Genomic DNA, 15,500 nt, shown 5'->3' on the forward strand with positions numbered 1-15,500 from the left:
CTCTACAGCAGAGTTGTGTTTATCACTTGTGAACCATTTGCTTGTATCTGAAAAAAACTCTGAAGAGAGGAAAGCTGGAACTGCTAACTAAAGGCTCGTGAGCAACGTTCATATGTTTATCTGGAGAGGCCACAATGTCATGCTTAAGCCGTACAACTCCAACAAATGGCATAACAATATGCAAAGACAAGAAAATACAATGTCCGCTATCCAAAAAAACAGTAAGAAGTACACTCAAAGGAGTTTGTAAGGATCCCAGAATGTATTCCTACATCATGCTGGAAAAGGGTGTACCAGTAACATGTAGGTGTTCACATCCTCCTAGAACTTGCAGTAAGTGCAATGCTTTAAAAAGCTGGATGCAATCTTTGGTAACTCCGGCACAACTTCTAGGGTTAACTACAAGTAAAGAAGTTCTGAGTTTTTCAATATTTAGCAAGACAAGTAGTCACATGCTGAATTATTCAGCATGAATAAAAAATTTATTTTTAAACAGTTCACTGTAATATGTAGAGCAGATTTGTGTACACTGCAATTCAATTAACACAGCACATATTTGTGGGGTTTGTTTATTAAATAGAATGGTAGGTGGATCACAGTGTTCTTGAAATGCTTAATGTGCAATGGAAATAGCATGGGCATTGGCTTCTCCTAACCTTGGAATATTGGATTGCAGAAAACACAGCCTTACCATATGGCACGTAGCATTCAGTATTTGGTTCTACTAACAGGTATATTTAAAACACTTCCCCGGGTAATATTCCCTCTTAAGATGACTTTTAGTCAAGTGTGATGAAGCTCAACTTTTAAGTGCTGCCTAACAGATGAAAATTTTCATATCCCCTTTTTGCCCTTATTGTTTGCTTGCCATCATCAAAAGCGTGAGTCACAAATAGTCTGGGAAGAGCCGATTATTATCCTTCAGTGCTTGCCCCTACGTCCACTCCAAGAAGAGGAGGCCTGTTTTCACTAGGTACATCATTAAGCTGTTTGCAGTTATTTTTGGCAAAGCTAGGAAGGGAAACCAGTCTGCATTGTAGCTGTGTTTTAAAATTCCTACTGACTCAAAATCTGGCCCAAAAAAAGGCATCTCAGTGGGGAGCTAATTAATTTTTAAATAAAATATGGTTACTATAGTGCATGTTTTTTGCCTAAATATCCTTAATTCAGATTCTGGAAATGGAATACAACATCTTTTTTAATTGCATCACTGCTAGGTGAGACAATTATTTCATTTTTAAACAAATAAATCAAAATGTATCCAGCACTTCTTACCCCACGTTCATTTATTTTCTAATATCTTTGAGCACGGGCTTGAATTGCAGACTACCAGGCAATATCCATTGTGGTAATATCCATTGACACAATGCCTTTCTTGAATGCTGCACTTCTGATTGTGTGATTCCTGTTCACAACACTAAGTCACTAAAGAGCAGATCCTGGCCTGAATATTATGAATGGAATATTTACACAGACTCAGGACTTGGATATAATTATGCTCACTGGTAATGAATATCTTTAAGAGTGAATAAATGAACAGTAAATGGCTGTTGTTTCATACCCAAAAAAAAAAAAAAAAAGTGATTATTTTACTCTATCCCCTTGTAGATTAGTTCTCTCACACAACTCAGAACCACACCCTTGCCTTATGGCACTGACAGGTCCTCAAGAAGGAGCAAATCAAACCTTCCAGTCCGCCACAGGACAAACATTTCACAGCTAGGCTGTGAAAAAGTCTGTTACCCATCTTGTTATTGAGTAGGAAACTACAGTGTCCAAGGCTAGCATTTTAGGTCTTTCTAAACTTCCTTTGGTTTTAGTGTATTAGCAGTTGGAACTTCATAGTCACTTGGGGATCTCCGGCCTGCCTATGAAAATATCCCTCGGACTGAGAGCCCAGTGGCATTACACTGGAGATAAATTCCCTCTGAAGTGCTTACAGGTTTCACCCGGATTGTTGCGCACAACCTTCACGCTAGGGTTACACACACATCACACACTACTATTCTCCATTGTGTGCAATTAACTTAAGGCCATTATCACTAACGTCAGGCCATTATTTTGAGGAATGTGCTAACCATCAGCTTTAGAGCTATATAATGTAAAACACCAAAAAGCTCACTCTGTAAAAATTGCCACATCTCAGCTCAAAGTGGGCTGAAAGGCTGCACTATGTCAAATACAACTGCCTCTGTGCGTTACCAGAGTCAAACTGTGCTGTCATTATGCAGTTATTCAGACTCGGCAGTTTTGTTTTGCGTCACTAATGCCCTTCTTCTGAATGCAGCCTCTCTGGATCTGGATCCTGAAGTTAGCTACAAATAATGTTTTCTTCACCAGAGGTAGATTGGTACTTGAGAATTAAAGCATTTTTGCTCATTTACAAGATTGCAAGCAACAAGGAAAACAAAACAAAACAAAACTCTGAAAGAATGTGAAAACAAAAAACAAAAGCACAATTTTTGCTTGGGCAGCAGGAGGCTCCTCGGGTCACTGCAGCTCCTCAGGAGAAACCCCAGCAAGAGCAGAGGGCAGCAAGTGCACTTACTGGGGAGTAACTGCACAAAGCAAAGAGCACGCTGGGTCTGAAGGCTGGAACTAAGCAGGAAAGCAAGCAAGAAATCTGGCATTTGTGGAATGGGCAGCTGACATGCCACCTTCAAAAAATAAATAAATGATTCAACACCCTTCTGCTGCACTCACAGGACAACTGCCAGCAACAAAGGTAGAAGGCACACCAACAGGAAGGGCTCAGTATCTCTAGGCTCTGCACCATGCTGCTGCACGAAGCTACATGGCCGGTGGAAGGAACCCGCTCGTCTTCCTGCCTTGGCACAAGTGTCTGCTTGCAAAAGAGAAGAGCAAGTGCATGTCTGTGATGTAAGTAATTTTAGAGCTGACGTTATGCTTATTTATGGCAAAATCACATGTTTACTGTACAGAAAAAAAACATTGCACATGCTGCGGCTTTACTGAATTTGCTTGATCTTTTTACTTGTGTTTACTAAGGACACCAGTATTTTGAGACTATAAATTTATTGTGTTTCAAATGCCACATTTCTGCAGGTGAAAGAGTGATTGCAGTTGTCAAATGCTGATGCCATAAGTGAGTCTGCAAAACTGCCCATATACAGCACTAATCTTCCCTCCTCTTCCCCCCTTTTATTTTTTTTTTTACTTTAATGGGAGAAATTGACTATGTTGAAAAATTAACAAGTCCTGTCTAATGATTACTTTAAGCTTATTGTAATATTTTCTCTTCAGAGCACTATGCAAAAAGGTTCTCAAAAGCCCTTAGTCTGTTGCTCCAACCCATGTATATGTTTTGTTATTGAACCCAATTAAATTTAGATTACACTCAATGCGAGCATGACAACAAATCGCTTTAGTTGCATAACGGCCACATGGCTGCTTTGTATTCCCAGCTCCTTCCCCGGGGCAATTTGCTCCCTGACAGACCCTCTCCGAGTGCCTTCCCTGGTGGCACGTTCTCAACTTGTCCAAACGAGTGCCCATGGGCAGCAGCACTGAGGTCAGGTCAGCAGGCTCACAGCTCCTCACTGACATGGCAATTCCTTTTAGACAAGATAAATCCGAGGTACCTGACAGAAGTTCATTCAGATTTCATTCAGTTTTGGTTCTGAGTTTCTTGTTTGACCATCAAGCATCCAGTCCTTTGATCACCTACAGTTATTAAAGTTTAATTGCACACCTATATAACACCTCCCATGCCACCCATTCATGTCAGTAGCAGCACGAAGCAGTGGAAGAATGTGGCAAATACCACATTGTAAGGGGTTGCCTCAAGATGCCAGAGCACTTGGAAGCGAGCATATGTTTGATTTCCCCGAGTTCAGAAGACAACTGCAAAACCTGATAGCTTAATTTTCAGGTACACCTAGGAAAAGATGTGTTATTAGAAAGATTGGAATCAAAACAACAGCAATTTCAGCCTGAAGGAAAAGAGCAACTGCAGTTCATAAAAGATCACAAACTGTGGATAATAGAACCTGAGAAATCCTGAAGTGATTCCTTTAACTTCAGTAACAGCTCTGTCAGACAAGGACAGCTCTGAAACTGGACCAACATTGTCACCTAGTGGCTGCTGAGAGGCGAGACGTTCTCCTTGAAGCTCGTCACCCTTTCATGTCAAGATCTCAGTAATGGGATGTGATGGAGTGATCTTCCAAACCAATTGCAGTTAGCTCCTTCTGGAGTCTTAACGCAGGCTTTCTGTCAGGAGGTGCCAGATGTTACAGAACATGAATGGGTTTCTCTTGACAGCCAGAAACCTGAAGGTACCATACTTTTGGACGTTGGGCAATACAACCTCCACTTATTTTCCTCACTGTGATTAATACTTTTTAGACCTGCCTGAAGTTTTCTGTTACTACAACTCTCAAGACACAGCTCAATCTTCATATTAAAGCCAAACATGTTTTCTTTCTTCTGATCTCCTGAAGTTGTGGAGAACTTTACTGTAAATGATTATTTGAGTGATCACTTTGGCACCGTAACATCATTCTATCAAAGTACAACAAAATAAAGAAGAAAATGTAAATTAAGTAAATAAACCAAAGACACTGAAGCAAACAGCACTTTTTTATCATCATTGCTCCCCTGTTCCTGAAAATCTGCAACAGATCTTAACAAGAGAGATTGTTTCTGAAAGAGGAATCAAAATTCAATAAAATCAATTATAAATAAATAAATAAATATATAAATAAATAAATACAATAAAACCTCTGGCAGTCAATGGGAGCAGCCATAAAGGTGATCTGCCTGCACTGGGGAAAATACTGACAAAAAAGGTCTGCTAAAACACTGGCTCAAGACGGCGCCTGCCAGCATGGGACGAGACCTGTAAACTGGGAGCATCCCCGAGCAGCACCGCTGGCCTCTGAGGTGAGCTGGATACCTGAGAACCTGGCAGATCCTGAAGAGACCATCGGTAAGGGCAAAATATGGAACTGCGACAGTACCTTATTGTCTGGCAAGGTGAACAATACTCTGGAAATGGGGAAATATGCTGAGAAAGTAGGAATCAACAACTGCTACTGGCTGGTTTAGCTACAATAACAGAAAAATAAGCCTGAGAAAAGTAAAATTTTGTCAGAGAGAAGATCATCTAGATCTAGAAGATCATCATCATCTAGTGGCGGTCCCAGGTGAAAAGTAGAAATTAGCAGCACCTATTGGTTAGCCTAAGTGGTGGTGTCCTAAGCCCTCTTAGATATATATATATATTATATAATATACATGTAAAAATTACTTTCTTGCCACCCAAAATGGAGCTTCTCTCTCTGAGAACTCCCTGCGCACATTTTGGTGCAGGGTTTCCTGGCAGGACACCTGGCTGGCTCCAAACTCCGGGACACAGATCGTGCCTGAGGTGAGACAGTCTGCAGTCACTTGGCCCCACATCTGGAATGGGTATGACCAGCATCTTGTACCAGCAATATTTTTATAGTAATTACATAAGTAACTAATCACAAATATATTTCCGACTTCACCAGTGAGAAGTTTGTAGTAACTTGTAATATTGAAATATATATGCTGCCAAGTGATTGCCACTGCCATTGGCAATATGGGTATCCTTGCTTTTCTGCTAATAAGTTTGTAGTAGCTGATACAGATACATGTATTTACTTTATTAATCAGTACACTTGCTAGTGGTTATTTCTAGTAATCTCTAATAAAGTAAAGAAATTTAGGAAATAAAGACTCCATGTCCTTGTATGTTACCGAATTCTTTGAACCTGCTGTCAGGGCAGGTAACCCTTAGGCCATGACGTTAATCTATCAACTATCTTCAATAAAGCAAGAGAAGGTTTTTTAGATTTCAAGTTTAGAAATTATGATCTGTTAATATATTTTGCATAAAAATACAAAGCACAATTTTTCTTGAGCATGTGGGTTTCACATTCTTTACTTCAGCTAGCTTGAGGTCAGCGTATTTTCAAGAACCTCTTCAGGGAAAACAACACCATCTGAATAGGGATGATGACAACGACACATGTTACAGATGGTAGTTTCACATTTACAGCAAATTTCATCAAAGGAACTCAGTGTGTTTTGGAAGCACTAGCTGGCTGCATGTTGCTGCAGAAGCCATGCCAAAAAGCACCAATTTTATGGCCCCCATCTTGCCTCCTGATCAACACAAACAATGCCTTACTGCCAAATAAATTCCCACCAGCTGAACGGGATGGGCTCTGTTTAACAGACAATGAGCTATCAGAGGGAATCCAGCCACAGAATCTCAGGCAAAACAGAGAGCTGGAGAAACAAAGTGAGAGCTCTTTACTCTTCATTTTTCTGCTTGTGTTCAAAATAGTTAGTTTACTTTACTTATTAGTCCCATAGGTGTAAAAAACACCACCTTTTTTGTGTAACCTGAATGAATTTTAGGTTAGTCTGGGAAAATTCTGTTTTCAACACTTGTATGGTTCAAGAATGATTTTCTAAGGGGTTTAACTATAGCAACAGAGCAATAAAGGTGCAGTACAATAGGTACAATAAAGGTGCTGGAAGAGCCCCTTCCTTGAAGCTGTAGGAGTACTTCACCCCCCTTGTCCCCTGTCAAGGGCATTGGTTGAAAAAGGCTTGTAATTTATGAAGCAGAGATTGGTGCAAATGCCACATTATTTTGTTTCCATTTTCTCTGAAGTGATTTTGTTTTGTTTGTTTGTTCCTATTTATGAACAGACTGCAAACGTGTCTTCACAAGATGGATATAAGTACTTTTTTTTTTTCCTGGTTATCAAATTAAAACAAAATGTTTTACTTTGGGGTGTTGTTTGGGTATTTTGTTGTAGTTTTGTTTTGTTTGTTTTGTTTTGTTTTGTTTTTACCACATTTGGCATGACCAAGTGAGCCTCAAATTGTTGTTCTGTTTCATAGATATTTACAATAAAATATCACCAAAAAAATGCAAGCATCTAGGAACCAATCTCCTTGTTGAGCATAGGCTACTCCTTTTCATATCACAATAAAGGACATAGCACTTTCCACGTGCACTTTTTTTCTTTGCACACTTGAGAACCTACTGCTGTAGAGGTAATCTGAAGCTCAAAGATAAATTACTATAAAATAGTAATAAAAAATAATCTATTGAGCAGAGGAGCAAGGTGTATGTTCTTTACATTCTTTACACAGGAGCTGTGAACTTGCCAGTCCCATTAAATTTAACAGAACTGTGTAACGTAGCTGTGTGCATATGAGAGAGGGAGTTAGGAGAACCTTACCAAGTAGCGACAGAGCGCTGACAGCATTGTATTAGGATGTTACTCAGCGTCTTTGCTGACTATGCTGCATTGTGCAAATTCACTAAAGCAAGAAGCCGTGGGCCCCTTACCAAGGGCAGTCTCCTAATAAGAGTGGGAGCCTATCTTAAGAAACTGGTAGAAACTGGTCCTGCGGATGGACAAGAGCCAAGGAGCAACTGAGTCTGCGCAGAGACAAGAGGTCAGCTAGCAGTGACGAGGAAGAGTCGTCAGCCTTCATCCCCACGACCCCCGACGACCACCACCAGAACACACTGTGTAAGCACAGATGGGAGGAGTTTATGGAAATGACTCCTTGGGACTAGTTTTAATATGAAGCATGGACAGGTTATGAATATGTACAGGCGTAGTGTGAAACTTCGTGTATATGTAGCACTGTACTGCATAGAACCAAGGCAAGTTGCCGCGTCAGGTGCACATGACTTTGGTGGGACCACCCCCCGTGCTGCCCAGCGCTGAATAAACGTACCTACTGTGCCAGCTTACTGACTGGGGAGTCCACTTTCTGCAAGGCACATCCATGTGTAAAACTACCTTTGCCAGCCTGACACCACCACTAAGAAATCAGAACCTGCAAAGGCAGTGATAAAGCCACAAGGCTGAAATGCAGCCTCTGTATTGAAAGGGGTCTCAGCTACCAGTGACAGTAAGAAGTCGATGTCGAAAGATTGAGAATGCTGATAAAGGAACCAAGCTTCCAAATTAGCTGTACCTATCACGCAAATTAATGCAATTGAGGAAGACACTTATTAACCTTAACTAATACATGTTTTTGTGTCCTCTTAATTTTAGTGAGGATTTATTTACAACACGGACTAAGTTTGGCAAATAAAGTACTAAAATTTCTATTTTTCAACACAAAGTTACATCATGTAAACAGTTGTAGGAAGTGTTGCATCTCCCTGCATCACAGGCCATCCACTACAAATTAGGAGTTTGGTTTGCCCAAACTTTGCATGCAGAATTCAGCAAAACCTGTAAGGCTGTCCTTAGACAACTCTGATGTGTAATAGCAATGTAATGACACTGGTCAACTTTAGGTTTAATAGTGTAGCCAATGGAAACACACAAGAAGAGTCACTAGGTTCTGGAGCTCAACTAAACCATATACCTGACTAAATCTTAGCTTCAAACATTGAAATTAATTCCATTGACTTTTCCCAGATCAAAACTTTTGAGAAGAGTAGAAACAGTTATCAAATAATACAGAGACTGAGATGAACAAGACGAGCATGCTGTCTAAATCAGCAGGACACCACATCACCATTACAGCTGGGAGGGCAGGCGTGCTCCGGTGCTGAGTTCTCAATACGGAGTGAGAGAACAGCAGAAGACAAACTACTGGAGTTCCGAGGCCAGGTCTCCGGCCTGCGTTACCACAAAGTGCATACTTCTTTTGATACACACAGCTGGCCTTGTGTTGTGCCCTTTTCCAAGTACATTCAGGTATGAAATGAATCCTCCTTCCAATGGTATGCAGAGTACATACGATCATTTCCAAACCCTTATAGCATATACACAAAACAACCAAGAAGCCTTGCGCTCATTTAAGGGAGATTAAATTGTGCCAGTCTGCTGATGATGATAAATTTTAATAAGATACTGAAAAAATGATTAATTTTGGTAAGAATTTCCAAATGATTAAGTGAATATGAAGTGCAGAGCCTTGTATAATACACTCCAAGCAAAGTGACCATTTTGATCTTTCCCATTCTTGGTCTGATAAAAAATATAATGGAAAGGCTCACTGATCTGAGTGGGAAATCAGTTTCACTCCAGAGATGAATCCCATCTAGTATTACCACCTGAAGTTAGACTTCTTTGAATAATGTAGCAGAATTGCCAAATGCTCAGCAGATTCATCATATATTCCAAAACTAGAAATGTTTTTGTACCAGTCATGTGTGGACATGAACTGCTTTTGCACCTCTATTTCAAAGTATTTATACACATCAGTGGTGCGTCAATGACCATCAGTGGGGTCGCATAGCTATCAACAAGTGGTAACACGGGATTGCTCTTCATTCTCATACTTACAGTTTAGTGATTCAAAATTATGCTCAATTTGCAGTCTAAGAAATCAAAACAAAATCAGCATTCTGCACTTGGGGGGGGTGGGGAAAAATTACCAGATTTTCTCCTTTTACGTATGCAAGATCTGCTTGCTCCATATTTGTCTAAATCCTCTAGAGGCAGCATAACTAAGACAACAGATCTTGAATATATTCTGTACTGCAATGCAAAGTTACTTTGCATGTTCTAATCCCCACTGTATCTGCAAGGATAGCAGTTGGCACAAACATAACCGCAGTTTGAATTTAGCCACAGCACCATTGTGCGACGGGGCTAAAGTCATCATGAATCCAGCTTGCTCTCAGACCAAAAAAAAAAAATTGATGAGGCTACTACTCAGGAGAGGTAAAGTATACACATATATTTAATTTAGGCTGAAAAAAAAAACAGTAATGCCCTATTTTCCTAACACCATTTTTACAATCTATAGTTAGAATCAGCAATTAAATTATTAATCCAGCAATTGAATTTCTCTGCCATAGAAATATCACCCTTTCACTTGAAGAGGATAAAAGTTCCAGGGAAATTCAAATGAATTTACAAGGTAATAAACTGAAAATTCACAAGGCAATAAACTACGAGATTGTTTGGGGAGTACTGACAGAATCATGACATCGTGAGAACTGCCAGGCTCATTATTTCCCCCAGTATAACGCAATAATTATGTCAAAAAGGATCTACTTCCTGTAATCTTAAAAACACGTTTGGAATTGTGAAGGACATTCTAAGTATTCCTGTTAAGGCAGAATTTCACTAGCCACTAATTGGTCAATTAGCACATTCTAAAAACTGAAAAGTTGTATCCTTCAGTCCACTTTTTAACAAAGGTGTAATAGAACGTGCAAAAGTTAAACCACATGCACACAATCACAGTTGAATCCCATACAGTATTTTTAATAATTTGTTTTTTTTTTTTTTTTTACTGTTACATGATAAATGATATTGATGAATTAAATGAGAAGGTACTAGAATTAACAGAAAGACAATTTTATTTGTATTTTCCAACATGTTATATTAAAACTCTCATCTACATTTGGGAAAACAGGCAAGCTCACTTGAACTGAGGCTTTGATGACTGTGTTTCAGAGAGAGCAAAAATTGATAATAGAATATATTCTAGATCTTCTCAAGGGTAAAGCCCAAAGCATCAGTTCTCAGGAAATAAGCTATGATATATCAAGATTTAACTTGGAAATGACATTAACATGAGGACATTTCAGATTTCAAATAGGAGGGGTACCAAATGTAGCATAAATACAGGCAGAAAATATGTTGAAGAAGAGAGAAAGCATCACAGCCACTCTTTACACAATTCAGAAGGTAATCGATTAGAGATCGCTAAGTAGAAGGGGAGCAATGACATTCAGTTAACAAATACACAAAATAAGTACAAGGAGGGCAGTTTTCATAAAACTGGTTTCTAAACTGAATGCATCAGTTCTGGAAAGACAACTCAGGAACTGTGAAGATCTTTACCTAAGGGATGTATGGCAGAATCACCCCACCTCACACAGCAACGTGTACCAGGGAAAGGAAAAGCTACCCACTACCAAGAAATCCAGCTCTTGTGATAAATCTCAGACAGATGTACAGATACTGCAAGTAAACTGCTTTTATGATGCTTACAGGTACTATATTAATCTCACTTGAAAGAATAAAAGTCAGCAAACTGTGCAGATTTCCAGGTGGTTCTTAACTGAGTCTTTAGCACTTCAAGCAACGTTTTGTGAGTGTGCAGCCACAGGCCAACTGGTAAAGCCACGCACATGTGCACGCTGCTGCTCTATAGGATTCTGGCTGTGGTCAGAACACAAAAGAGGAATACTAGTTAGAGCACACGCTGTTCAAAGGGATTTCACCTATTCCCCTTACCCTAAATTCCTCAATATACATCTCCAGTCTACAATGGCAAGATGCTACAGGTAAACGAATGACTCAAGGAACCACCCAGAGATAGCAGCAGTTGGGGGACTGCTCTGTGATGATTTGCCAAATGGACCTGACTGAGAGGAACCAAAGTTTTTAGTTTCATCAGCAACTCTTTGGTGGTTGAAACTGTGATTAACAGCTGTGTTTTAAGAAATCTCTTCTATTAATTGGCGTGGTTTCTGAAGTGTCAAGTCTTCTTTTACACTCTGAATACAGACAAGGAAACGGATGGGTGACTAAGATTGATAAAAGCCTTTAGAAAGAAAGAGGAGGAGAATTTGCATTGCATTCGTACAGACGATGAAGCTATGTACATGAATACAGTATTTCAAATGACAATGAATCCACTCTCTACAACTGAGTCACCCAAAAGGAACTGGAAATAGTTTATGGCTTCTAATACTCATAACAAGTAACTTCAAAAACCATGTGAAGGCAATCAAGTGTTGTTATCACTAGCTTGTTCTGAAGCTTGGTTGATTGCAAATTCAACGCTCGCTTTGGGTGCCAAGCGCATCACATATGACAAAGTTGTATGCTCTGCCTAGCAGCTGCATAACAGAAGTTACTTCATCGCTAGGAATCACGCATGGAGACACGGAGCCTGTTCTCAGAGCAAGGTTAGGCTCTGCAGCCTTGCAAGGAGAACATCAAAAAGCCTTGGCTGGAGGAGTTTCAGACCTCAAATTCTTTCCTGTTTGTTGGTTAGCAACTTCCTTACAACTTGGCAGTTTCGCTGCCACTACAGTAAGAGAACACCAGGCAGAAGCAAAATTTCTTCTAGAATAGGCCACATATGAGGCCTATGAGGCATCATTTTTCAAGACTCCAGGAGTCTTCCTGCTGCTGGAGCCACTGCAGTTTTGGGGGACAAATGGTAGTGTGGCAAAAGGACTCTCCAGGAGAAATACATTCTTCAGCTGTGGGGCTTCCCAATTAATCATAAGAGATGTCTATCTCTATGCTGTTCCCTAATTATTTCTCCTACAATACAGGCACAGATTTGGAAAATCAGAGGTTGTCACATACAGCAGGAATATCTGACTAGTGATGGTCCTCGAGATAACCATTTGTCTTGTCCCTCTGCAAATAAATCAAAAGGTCTCCATCCTATTACAGAGAGAACAAAATTTTGCCTCTCTTGCTAACATTAAACAGTCTAAAAACATTCCTATATATTTTTTTTTTTTGGGGGGGGGGAAAGGCTTTAGAACATTAACAAAATAAAGTAAATGAAAGTAAATCTACTGACATTTTAACTGGCAAACACCAGAAACTGCTAAACTTAAGAAAAAATAAAAAATTAAAAATTAAAGAAAAAAAAAGAAGTAGTAGTTCTGGATACAAATATGTTTAATTTAGCATCTCCTTCATTTTAGACTGAATTACTAAATTACTAAACAGTATATTATCACAAAATTCTTCTGGCTAAGATTCAGAACAATCCATTTTTGTATAAGAACACAGCCCATAATACTGAAGGTTCCATTGCTCAGAAGACTCAGAAAACCCTACCTGTAAATCAAAATCTGAGACACCTCCAAGATAACCTGAGACACTGTCTAGAAGTGCATAGCCAGAGCCCACGTGATTATAAACACAAATAAAGTTTGAAAGAATAAAGTTTCATCTCAAGTAATATCAGTAACAAAATTATTACACGAGGGGAAGAGGAAGTTTGGCCTCATAAAGAAAATATACTCAAGAGTAACAAAATATGTATGATTTAATATGAACAATAAAAATGTATGCATCAAAAGTGGGCCATGTCAGGCAATGGTAAGTATGGGAACAGGAGTTTTTGGCTTTAAAAAAGCAACAAGTAGTTTTTATTTCATAAACTATATTTATTATGTCTATTATTATAAAATTAAATATGTCACTATTTAGCAGATAGTGCTTATACCAGAAAGTACAATATTTCATTGCTTCTCATGTCTTCAAGAAACCAATCCATCCGTGCTGACTCAGCTATACAATTGGCAGGGTATAAAGCTGCCAAGAAAAAGAGACGTTCAAACATTCTTTTAACCAAAGCCCGACCAACCAAAGTTGGTACCTCCTAAGGAGTGTTAACACATAAGCAATGTCCTGACATTATAAATGCAAGAAGGAAAGGTTGAACTCCATTGAAAAGTTTATCTTGGAACAAAGTATAAACAACATACCAACCAAAGCTATAATTCTAGTTATCTTGGTTTTCATGAACGATTTTGGCAATTGTTATATATCCCTACTGGAAGGTATTAAGAATGAATGCTTGCTACTTTCTAGAATTACAGGAGTCTGTAAACTCAGTAAGTCATTGCATAGTTACACAACGCTCCTTGAACCCTTCCCTGCTGCTCCTTCAAACTGCGCTGCAGAAGACTGGGTCAGATTTTAGGACTCATCCCTGTTCCCTCTACCCCTACACACTGTTTGATATAAGGTCACCATACAGATTCATTTAGAAGGTCAGAAAATAGTTTGTTTTGTAACTTCAGATCTCAAGCAGCTGCTTTGAAATATTATACGGTCTCACCAACCGAATTCCACTATCAGAAGTGGAAATTGCAAGCAAGCTTACACCTACAGCAAAGGTTTTGCAGACCAACTTCTTTATTAGACCTGAAAAATCGAACTTCTTGTTGAACTGAATTAGCTGAGGGATTAGCTGTGATCAGTACAGGGGTCCTTTTGCCATGTTCTGATGCTGTTTTCTGTCATTGCTCTTGTCTGATGGATGACTCAAGTACAGGCAGATAAAGAGAAATGGACTCACACCCATGTTGGTTTTCCTTAGCTTTCCATGAAACAGGTGGTGATCTCCAGCGGAGTCTGGGAACTAGCCAAAGACCAGCATTTCAACATTCAAACCATCCCATGCAGTTTTCACAACTTGAAGGAATGAAAGATCCCTCACACGTGTAGCAACAGAAAACACAAGTCAGCACATTACATTTGGGGAATTCCTTGTTTTAATTGCTTTAAAAGCTAATGAAGATACGAAGCAACAATGACCATTAATGCAAAGAAGATGTAATGATTTACAGCAAGGATAGCAGAATACCTGGCTGTGTAACTATCTTCATGGAAGTAGTACCTTTATCTTTCCACTAAAATGAGATCATGCAGTTAATTCTAAGTATTAAGACTAACATCTCTAGAACTGTTTTCTCCTAAATAATCTAAGTTCTCTGATGTGCTTGGCTCAGAAACTGAAAACTTTGAAAGTGCTTATTAGCATGACAGCATATGCTCAGCGATCTTGTTTCCTCTTTAACACTTTCTGTCCTGGTTCATCATTCCTTCTAGAATTCAGCAGCCGGCATAATTCACAGTATCAGACTACCAGAAAGCCATTTTCCCAGCCCAAGTACTCATGAGTCTGCTCTTGCTGGAAGGTTACCATGGATCACCAAAAATATAGAGAGAGACATGAATAGGAAACATAACAAACCCACCCCAAAATCCACTGATTCATCATAATTCAAAAACAAGCTGGCCTGGTTGGCCTGTGCTGGCTCAGTCACAAAGCCAGTCCTCCTCCTGCACAGCTACCTATGGGAAAATATAACTCTCGCTCCCAGAAATGCTATTATTCAATTGTTCCATTTCACAGTTTTGTCATTTCATACTGAGGATGGAAATTAGCAAATCACTTTTACAAAGAGCACACTGGCAAGACGTGCTGTGTCAAAGTATTTATTAGTAAAGCCGATTTTTATTAGCATCTTGACTCAGCACGTAATCTGAAAGACTATCTATTAAAGGGCAGCTCGTTCTGCAGATTACGTAGGCAGAGGTTAAAGCACAATCCCGGGCAGCTGATGCATTTCTGCCAGCACACACCCCATGCTGCGGTGCAATGTGTTAGCACACGCACGCTGCCAGATGCAGGACACGTAGCACCATGCCGGCAACGCCGCACAGCACCTCGCCAGGCTGAAAAAACATAGCCCTGAGCCTTGGGCTGCGACTCTGGAAACAAACCACACCCTGCCTCAGACCTAAAAATGAGCAGCCCAGCGACAAGAGCGAGCTGCACCTCCTGGGTGGCCGCACCGTGCCCCTGCACCTGCTCATTGCGGCGTGTCGGCGGGGGAACGCCCCGCGGGCATTGTGCCGCCACCAGCGAGGCCCGGGCCGCGGGGCTGCCGGGGGAGGGCCCGCGGGGGGCGGGCGGAGGCGGGCGGGAGGCGGCGGGAGGCGGGCCCCGGAGCCGGGCCC

This window comes from Netta rufina, assembly GCF_964035555.1.
Source record: "Netta rufina genome assembly, chromosome: 10".
NCBI classification, from domain to species: domain Eukaryota; kingdom Metazoa; phylum Chordata; class Aves; order Anseriformes; family Anatidae; genus Netta; species Netta rufina.